Genomic DNA, 10,878 nt, shown 5'->3' on the forward strand with positions numbered 1-10,878 from the left:
AATGGTATTTCAAAGATGTTACAACCTGAAGTCTAAAAAGCATTTTCTTTTGTTGTTTTGATAATCATTACTTTCTTCTTCTTCAAGTCTTTTTCCTATCTGCTACCCCTGGGACATTGTTTCATGCTTGTATTCACAGCCAGTTAAATGCTAATTACTCTTCAACACCATCTTTCAGATTTTCTTTTCTAATAGTATTGCATTGGGGAACTTGAGATTTTAAGGAAGCTGTAAAAAGGCTTAACAGCAGTGGATAAAGATTAAAAAATAAGCTTTGTTAAATGTGTGCTCCCATTAGTTTTTTCCAAAGTTGAAATTTGAGTTTTATGTGAATATATTTGAATACATTAAACTTTCATTTTTAAAGTCCAGTTACCAGTTACTGGTATGATCTGTGAGCATGTGCACACACACAACACACACTGTACACTGTTAAATCATTCTTCATTAATTTAATCAACATTTCTTGAGCCTCTCTCTGTGCAGTAGGCATTGCAGTCAATGTTATCCCAGAAACCTTGTTCTTCCTCATAGTATTATCTAATTTAAAGTTAGTCCTTCTCTAATATTCCTTTATGTTTTCTTCCCAAAACTAGTTTTGCTACTAAAAATAAGAATATTAAACATTAATCCAGCTGTGATTCTTAATGATGTTCTATTAAAACTTTGTTGTATTGCCAGAGTTGGTTTCCCTCCAAGGGTTAATGGGCACCTACTATAAGCCAGGTATTGTGCCTACTGCAGACTAATTCCAAACAGTGGGGTAGTCCAACAGCTAAAAGCAACACTATTCCAACAACGCTTTCATGTGGGCCATATTACAACTGGGCCCCAGTCTGCCTTTTTGGCCACATCTTTATTTCTCTACACACTCATGGACTCTCTATTCCAGCCATATAGAACTATTTTCCAAATTGAGTACATGAAAGACTTTAAGCTTTAGATCTTGTAATCAAGCTCTTAAGATACAAGACCTTATATTCAAGATTGACTCTATTTCTGATTCAAATTAAATGAAATGTTAATATCTAAGAACTATCATGTACTCCAGAAAAAAATACAGAAAAATCACAGAATAATTGTTTTGTACAGACATTTAAGCAGGAAAACTGTAAAGATTTCTTCTCAGTAGGGGGAAAAAGGAATTTTAATTATTTTTCACAATAGTTTAGCATTCAAATAGTACCACACTTACAAAGAGTCCTAGTGAATAACATATAATTGGAATGCCAATATTTAGGAGGACATTGGCCCAGCATAGCAATAGTTTCATAACAGAACCAAATATTTAAACTAGAAAAATTAAGCTATACTGATAGATGTATATAATAGAGATAGACTAGCATAGCAAATAGGAAGGCTGGCTCTTGAGTACACAGTACAGAGAAAGAATCGGGGGCTATCACTTAACTACTTGTTTGACCTCTGAAATAGTAACATCTCAAAGCCCCACTTTCCTAATCTGTAAAGTTTAGCTAGTCACACAGTGGTGATGAAAGTTAAACAAGGGTGTAATAGAATAAATAGAACATAGAAAGTACTCAATAAATGTTATCAAATGTTTTGTTTCTATATCTTCTCTGAGCATATTTAAATTTAATTGTTATATATCCTTATCACCTCTACCCTTATCTATCCCCAGAGATTAGAGTCTGGGTTTACTGCTTGGTCCATTACTCTAAGCTTCTACTAAACACATATGCTTCCCCATTCCCTCTTTTTTCTCTGAAGAAGGCAAGTATGACTTTTGATTGAAGTGAAACAGTGAGATTCAAGACTCTGATTTGAGTTTGGGGGTGGAAATGGACCACATGAGCTTAATTTGAGGCTCTGTTATTATACCAGGTATGATAGTCCATTAAAATGCTAGATTAAAGTATTAATTGATTGGATGCCATTAAGAAAAAATTAAGATCCATTATGGTGGTCTTTGCTAACACACACAAATACCCAAACCTTCCTTAACCTACCTCTCCCCACGATGTTGTAAAGGAGGTATATGAGCATATGATGAATCAAAACAAAATCACTTTATTACTGCCTGGGTCCTGTCACAGACTCCAATGTTAAACCCCAATTTTCTAGATTAGACCAAGTACAAACCCCTTTTCTACTCTAGCTAGGCCTAAGGAGCCCTGAATCAGAAGGTCTGCTTCATTTATTTCCAATCCAAAATCAAGTCCAAGTCCCAGATCTTATTTTGTCAATTTTATACAGAAAGCTGAGAAGAGGGAGGACACGAGCGTGCTGTCTTATTCATACCCTCCTGATTAAGCTTCACTCTAAAAATGTGGCCTGGATAATGTCTTGATGAATCCCATTCAGCTGGGGGATATAGAAAATATTCCCCAAAAGGTCAGCAAGAGGTTTTCTCATTAACTTTAAAGTGTTTAATAAAATAAAGCTATGAGGATCTACAAGCCTTCAGCTCATATGAATTAATTTTAAAGTGTTTATGATCACTGCATTTACAGAAAAATATGGAAAGATAGATATCTCTATATAATCCTAAAAGAGATAGTGAAGCTCAGGGCTCCAGGAACACTGATGTTAAGGATCAATAAAAATGAAGTCAACCTACTAGATTAAAGAACTAACTAAAACCTTGCCATGTCCACAGTCATAATGATCTCATGACTTGTTAATGTACAATCCATAGTCCAGCATATTAGAAATGATTCGGCAGTTAATTGACAGCCTTTTCCAAAGCAAAGCATAGTATGGTTAGTGAGAAATGGTGAATACAATATTTATCGTTAAAGAGGAGAGGGAAATCCAGTTCAGAAAGGGGCCTTATACCTGTCGTAGACATTTCTAGCTACTGTTATTTTTGCAACATAAAGGGCCTAGGCTCGGCAAGCATTGGCTGATCATACTTGAATTCCTTTTCCAAATACTATCACGTGCCTTTACAATATGATCCTCTCATGTCCAACACTTCATTTAAATACAAATATAAAACATAATAAGGTTTTTCTTCTCATCCTATAACATTTTCTCAAAAATAATGTTCCTAAAATCTGATACTCTGATCGTTGATACGTTTTGAAGGAAATGACAGGAACCAATATACTTTGATTCATTCAACTAAAGAATTACAGATGGTAAAAACTAATCTCACTGACTGAAATGGGAGGATCAAGCAGGAAGATGTCAGTGAAAACCATACACTTTGGACATCAGCAGTTATAAACTTGTCTCTGAAGGGAGACTGGATCTTCAGCTTCATCAGTAAAATTGTATTAAAACAAAATTAGCTTTTGAAAAGGAGTGGGAACATGGCAAAAATAATAAGTGCCTAGGGAAAAGAACTAATACTCTCCACCTTGGAACAGGGGCAAGAATAATGAGCTGTGTGTAAAGCTGCTTTATAAAGTTCTAAATAGGTGTTAGCCACCAGTCACATTAGAAACACTTAATAAAAGTTTTTTGAAGGAATAATTGTCAGTTAACTAATTAGTTAAAATTAATGCAAAGTGAACCAGGGACATGAAAGATACTGTACTGAAAGATGATTTGTGTGACTCAGCCAATTTTCTCCATTCTTATGAAGGGTAAAACTATGATTCCCATTCTAACAGATTTTCAGCACAGCTCTCCTAACAACATTACTTTTATGCTCATAATATGACCTATGCAATTCAGTCAGAAGAGTCAAGAAGCAATATTGATATTTTACATTGATCAGAGGAAATGAAGTTAATTGACTCAATTATTTAACTCAGCATAGCAACATGTCCCCTTGAAGTATTTCTCACTTGAGGATCTCAAGGCATTTTATAAACCCTTAGTGATAAGTATCTCCTCTCCATTTTAATAGGCAGAAGCGGAGGCATACTTAATTTTAATAAAAATTTTCCAGTGGAAACTGATAGGTCTTCACTTTGAATTTAACACATTAGAATGCTGTTGCCCACAGTATTTCAAGTTAGTATTAAATAAAACATTGCAAATAATGAAAAATTCTCCTCTGTAAGGTCAACAAAATATCTTTTCCCCCTTAAGAGTATACTTCAGAGGAGAGCAGAAAGAAACTTCCAAAAACGTCTTTGTGGAGCTTTGTGTTAGTTAAGGGCAAGGGCTATGAGCCAGGCAGACCTGGGTTTAAACTGTAGAACCAAGGCTTACAAACTGTGGCTTGGACAAGTTATTTAACTGTTAACAAGTCTCAATTTCCTTGTCTATACAATGATAATGGTAGCAGTAATTCCCTCGTAGGGTTGATGTGAGGATTAAAAGGTGTACACTGAGTAGCACAGTGTCTGGCACATGCTAAGCACACAATATAGTGTACGCATCGTCATCATCGTCGTCATCATCATCATCACCAGCTCTAAGCACCTGTGATGAATAATTTTATGTGTTACCTAGGAGGGTGTTTTTGGATGGTACTAGCATTTAAATCAGTGAACTTTGAGTAAACAGATTGTCCTCCAATTAGACTACATCCAATCAGCTGAAGGTCTGCCTCCCCAGGCAACAGGGAATTCTCCAGATGATTGCCTTTGGACTTCATCTGCACTAACAGCTCTCCTGGGTCTCCATCCTGCCAGCCTTTGGACTGGAACTGGAACATCAGTTCTCCTGGGTCTCTGCCTGCTGGTCCACACTGCAGATTTGGACTTGCCAGCTTCCGTAATCCTGTGCACCAATTCCTTATAGTAAGTCTCTTTCTCTATGTATACACATCCTGTTGGTTCTGTTTCCTTGGAGAACCTTGGTTAATACAGCACCATATACAAGTTTGAGAACCTAAATCATAAAATAGATTTGATGGTATAAAATAGGATACTAACATCACTTGGAATATAAGATTCTTGAGGGCAAGGATCAACCTTTAAGTATTGACCATGAAACACATATTCAGTAAATTCTTCAAGAATAAATTAATTGATCAGTATATTTTAGCATAACATGAAAATATAGTGTCATTTTTTAAAGCATATGTGAACTGATATCATACATTAGGCAGAGCTTTAGGATTATAAAGTTAAAAAGACATAGATGAAGAAAAGCTCAAATCACCAGCTATGCCAGAAGGCTGTTAGAGTGTATGAGCTGCCCCAAATGTCATCCGAGGGAACAGAATGTCCTAAAGGAAACAGAAAGCTAAGGAATGGATGAATCACATCTGCCATTGTCATGGATACTGTTCATCTTAACTATGTGAACTTGAAAACTGTAAGCTCTATAGAATAGAGTGACTGGCTAACTAATTGAAGCCTCATCTGTTTACTAAAAGACCTAGTCCAATAGAGAAACCCTTAATGTTTAATAAGCACTCAAAGTGTAGTTGGCCTTGGGCAAAATGTGCAAAATGTACAAACATAGTTTCTTTCCTATTGTCAAGTTGTTCTGTACTCTGGGTGCTCATTAGAATCATCTGGAGAACTTTTTTTTTTTGGAGAGTTTCAGATGATTATTTAATTTGTAAATATTGCACACATTTTAATAGCTTAAATTGTATATACAGCCAAGTAAAAATTTGCATTAATGACTGGTGGAACTGGTGTGATAGGATCAGTGTGCCACGCTCCTTTTTCTTAATTCAGGCCATAGACTCGAGAGTGGCCTGGAATCTCCAGGAGTGAGGGTTTACTTATACAAACCAGCACTGTTCTTGGGCACAGTATTGAATATTAAGGTATTAGGAAGATATACTCATTTTACATATGAAGAAAATGAACCCCAGAAAGGTTAAGTACCCTGCCTTAGGTCAGAGCAAGTAGGGGAGCCAGGCTCTGAACCCTGTCTTAAGCCAGCTTGCTGATGAGTGGGGTGGGAACTCAGGCCTTTGGCCCTTGTGACTCCCAAGGATGGGGCAAGTGTGAAGGTTCCTCAGCTGGGGTGGGATAGGATGGCAGGGACAAAAGGTCAGCATCTTCCTGCCTGCAAACCCCCTGTCCAGCCTTGATACTAGGTTAGCAACCTGGGAAGGATGGCTCTGTGCTGGGCTCCTAGGAGGTCTCAAGGAGCCCCTGTGGGCAGAACAGCTAAAGCTAACCATTTAATTCCCTGTAGTTGGAAACCTGGTCAGGCCCAACTCTAATATGGAAAGGAATAGAGGTGACTGGCCTTTTTACCTCTCCATGGGTAAAAGGAAGGAGCCGAGGGGCTGACGTGCACGACATTTGGAACTGAAGACTTCCAGGATCCACGTCTGAGTCATGTTGTGTTCTCTGTAGCCTCTACCAAGTCGGGTCTGACCTAGAGCAAGGGCTCAGTGATGTTTTGCAGCAGTGAGGGTCTGCAGGCCAAGGAAGGAATGTGCCCAATGGGTCTGCCCTGTGTTACCCCCCTGTAAACTGGGCTGGGCTATTGCTTCCAACAGAGGGGCAGTCAACAACCTCTACAGCTTGAATACCTGAGTCCAAGGAGCTCCAATGAAGGGAAAGCAGGAACACGACAAAGTTGGGTCGGGGGGACTAACGCTCCCCCCTAGCTTTGCTGTTCCTGGTGGGTCTCCAATATTAGACAGTCCTCCCCCAGTTCTGGCACCTATACAGAGTCCCATTTCCTCCTTTATGCAAACAAGGCCTGCTCCAAGGTCCTCAGCCCCAGTCTCTGTATCCCTTTCTCCTAGCTGCTCCAACAGCCACTTCCCTCCTCCTGAGATCCCCGGGACTCCAGTCTCAGGGGGACGCTGGGCATGCAGGCTGCTCAGCTGGGCTTCAGAGGCCCTTCTCCAGGAGCCAGGCTTTGAGCTGCTGGTCAAAGTAGCCCTTGACCCGAAGGGTACCTGTCACCTCATTGACCTGGGTGATAGGTGTCTTCCCCAGCAGCGGGCTCAGAAAATCTTCCACCTCCTTCTGCAGGGCCCAAATGTCCCCCTCCACCTTCCAGATCACAGACTTCTGACGGTTTCCATGCATGATGTCCTTGTAGACTGGATGTTGTGCATACAAGAGCACTGCACAAAGTAGGGCAGGTTGAGTGGGAGGCCTCTAGGAGTGGGATAATGTTCATGCTTTGGGAGCTTTGGGATGCTGGTGGGGGGTAACAGGTGCTCCACAAAATGGTATTCATCCACAGACTCCACGAAGCTGGGGTAATCAGGAGGCCTCTGGGTCTGGCTCAGGTGCCGTAGCCTGCAGCCCGGTGGGACACTGGTTCTCATCTGAAGATCTTTTAATGATTTGATGAAATCCCATCCCCAGATATTCTGACATGGTGCTATGGAGTAGGATCCGAGCCTGGATATTTTTAAAACCTCCCCAGGGACTTCCTTCGTGGCCCAGTGGTTAAGAATCTGCCTGCCAGTGTAGGGGACACAGGTTCAAGCCCTTGTCCGTGAAGATCCCACATGCCACAGAGCAACTAAGGCTGTGTGCCACAACTACTGAGCCTGCGCTCTAGAGCCCGCGAGCCACAACTACTGAAGCCCACGTGCCTAGAGCCCGTGCTCCACAACAAGAGAAGTCACCACAATGAGAAGCCCGTGCACCACAACAAAGAGTAGCCCCCGCTCACTACAACTAAAGAAAGCCCGTGCACAGCAATGAAGACCCAATGCAGCCAAAAATAAATTAATTAGTTAACCAAAAAAAATAAAACCTCCCCAGGTGATGCTAATATTTGGCAGCTGGGGTCAAGATTTCTCTGAGCTCCGACAGTCTAAGTGATGCACAAAAACATGTGTAACATACACACACATTAAACCCCTTCACATATCAACACTCTTCATGATCGTTCACAATTCTAACTCAAATATTCAGGAAATGTTTAGCTATGACAATTTTCTGTCTTAATGGTAGAGATCCTTGCTATCTTCCAGTTATTTCAGTGCTCTTCATTTCCCCTTTCAGAGAGTTTATGAAGGTAGCAATATAGGCACATGGGAGGTAGAGATTTTACTATTGATGAGACGTTAGATAAAATAGGAGCTTGAAGCTAATGGTTAAAATCAATGGCTCTGTTAACCTGTGAATCTTAGGACAATCACAAAAAAATCCAAAGATTAATACAAGTCAGAGACAAAATAAAGTGTGTCTTTTTAAGTGAAAAATTATCTAAAAGTAAACTCATTTGTGAAAATATATTTATAATATTATAAAACTCTGGAACATCTGTACTTGTAGGAATTCATAAACTTTTTTATTTTTTATTTTTATTTTTTTTTGCAGTACACGGGCCTCTCACTGTTGTGGCCTCTCCCATTGTGGAGCACAGGCTCTGGACGTGCAGGCTCAGTGGCCACGGCACATGGGATCTTCCCGGACCGGGGCACGAACCCGTGTCTGATGCATCAGCAGGCGGACTCTCAACCACTGCGCCACCAGGGAAGCCCCAGAATTCATAAACTTTTGAAGGTCTTTGGAAAAAGTTCTCTTGTTTTGACCATACCTATTGACTAAGAACTTTAATTTGTAGAACAAGGCACCATAATATCCCATAAAAAACATCTAATTTGCCATACCTTGTCAAATTTTTTATCTAGAAAATTTATATTTGTATGTTTAGTGATTTGTTTGCTATGTATCCTATACTAAAGGAATTTCTTTCTTTTGACTGGTTTGGTTCACTCATAACAAGTAGAATGGTACTCCTTAGTTTAATTTATTTTCACTTTTCAGAAACAAATGGCAGTGAGCAATTCCACTTCTGACTATATATCCAAAGTAACTGAAAGCAGAGGCTCAAACAGATATTTATACATTCATGTTCATAGCAGCATTATTCACGATAACCGAAAGGTGAAAGCAACCCAAGTGTCTATCAACAGAAGAATGAATAAACAAAATGTGATATATATATATAATGGATTTTAATACAGCCTTGAAAACAAACAAAATTCTGACACATGCTACAGCATGGATGAACCTTGAGGACATTATGCTAAGTGAAATAAGCCAGTCACAAAAAGAAAAATACTGTGTGATTGCACTTATATGAGGTTCCTAAAAGAGTCAAATTAACAGAGACAGAAAGTAGAATGGTGGTTTTCAGCGCTGAGGGGAAAGAAGAATGGGGAGTTGTTGCTCAGTGGATATAGAGTTTCAGTTTTGTACAATGAAAAGAGTTCTAGAGATGAATGGTGATTATGGCTGCACAACAACATGAATATATGTAATGATGTTGAGCTGTATACTTAAAAATGGTTAAGATGATAACTTTCATGTTATGTGTATTTCACCACAATTAAAAATAATAAAAAGTAAAAATACCAACATCAGTCATTTATTCTGCTCATGAACCCACAATCTGGGCAGAGCTGGTCGTGGATGGCTCTCTCCTGGTCCACGTGGTATCAGTAGGGGCAGTTCAACTACACCTGGAGGATCCACTTCCATCATGGCTTACTCACATGCCTGGCAAACTGGTGCTGCTGTTGGCTGGGAGCTCACCCCAGGCTATTGATCAGGGGCCTTAGTTCTCTACATAGGCCTCTCCATGAGCCTTTTGGTGGCATAGCATATTGCTTATTTCCCAGAGTAAGTATTCAAAGAAATGGGAATTGGAAGCTAACAATCTCTTGAGATTCCAAAGTGGCACAGGATCGCTCCCACTGTATTTTAAGCAGTGGTCAAGTGGTCAAAAAAAAAAGTCTACCTCACCTTTGACAAAGTGTCAAAGAATCTGCAACCATCTTTAATCTACTATACCAACTAGCCCAGTTCTTTTCTCTCTTTATTCTGGAACTTTTCTCCACCTGATAGCTTCTGCTTATAACTCAGATTGTCCTGATTTTTCATAGACCTAAATCTAATCCCTCATATATAGCTCCAAATCTATCTCAAGGGCTTCTCTCTATGCATCTTTGGCTTCAAACTCACTATTAACTGTCTGATTCTCTCTTTTCTCAGTCATGTAAGTGGGAGTAAGAATATGATTGGCCCAGATCATCATTTCATGCTAAGTCATGCATGTCATAGGTTACAGACAGATCTATGCACTGGCTTCCATTAGATCAAGTGCTCCTAATCCAATACCTGTAGCCAAGGGTTCTATTTTATATTATATGACTGTTTTGGCTTATCTTTTTCATGTATGCTGTGAGTATGGGCGTGAGGGAGACGGGTAGAGTTGTGCAAGGGTTGTGAATGCAGCAAGCACCGTAATTCATTTTCCTAGAATAAAGTGGAGCCTTTACTGGTTCTGAAAATACTTATCCACTGCTTCCTCGGTGATTAAGGTATTGAAGATATAACTGGTTTATTGTTTCTCCTTTTTATACCTCCTTCAAAAAAAATGCATGTGGATTTCCTATAACATTTTCTTTTCCCCTTAAGATTGCCTTTAAGATCCACTTAATGCTATTGTCTCTGAATAAAATCATAGCGTGATTTTCTCTGGACCCTGCATTCTACACAAGATTAATATTTCGTATTCACGATAGCAGTAAAAAGGTAGCAGTAAGAAAAAAAAAGAAGGTAGCAGTATATATGTGATCACTTCTTCCTGTTGGACAAAAACTCTCTATTTGGCCAAACTTTAGTCAGGCTCTTCTAAGCCCTCTTCTCAATTAGGCTTTGACCTTGGGCTTCAGTGTCCATCCTGGCTGGGCCTGAACACCCAGTTCAGCAAGAATCCATTAAGTCAGTTTAGAGAGAATCCTCCACCCTCCATATCTGATCAAATTCCTCATTTCTCACCATCCTCCAGGTGATATCTGATCACCCTAGCCTGTCTTCAGCAAGAATCCTCTCAAGTCAGTTGAACCAGAATCCTTCCTTACGCCTGATGTTTCTTCTTAGTAATTTTCCATACACTGACCCCCACCTTGCTCCTTGGCTGTAAAGCCCCACTTGTCCCTGTAGTTTTCTTCAAATAATTCCTGGCACCACTTTTGTTAGTTTGGGTCCTCCACAAAGAAAATGCCAAGAGGGGATTATATGTACAAAAGATTTATTGGGGGGAACCTTGTACAAAAGATTTATT

The sequence above is a fragment of the Mesoplodon mirus genome (genome assembly GCF_964341445.2).
Source record: "Mesoplodon mirus genome assembly, chromosome: 2".
Lineage (NCBI taxonomy): Eukaryota > Metazoa > Chordata > Mammalia > Artiodactyla > Ziphiidae > Mesoplodon > Mesoplodon mirus.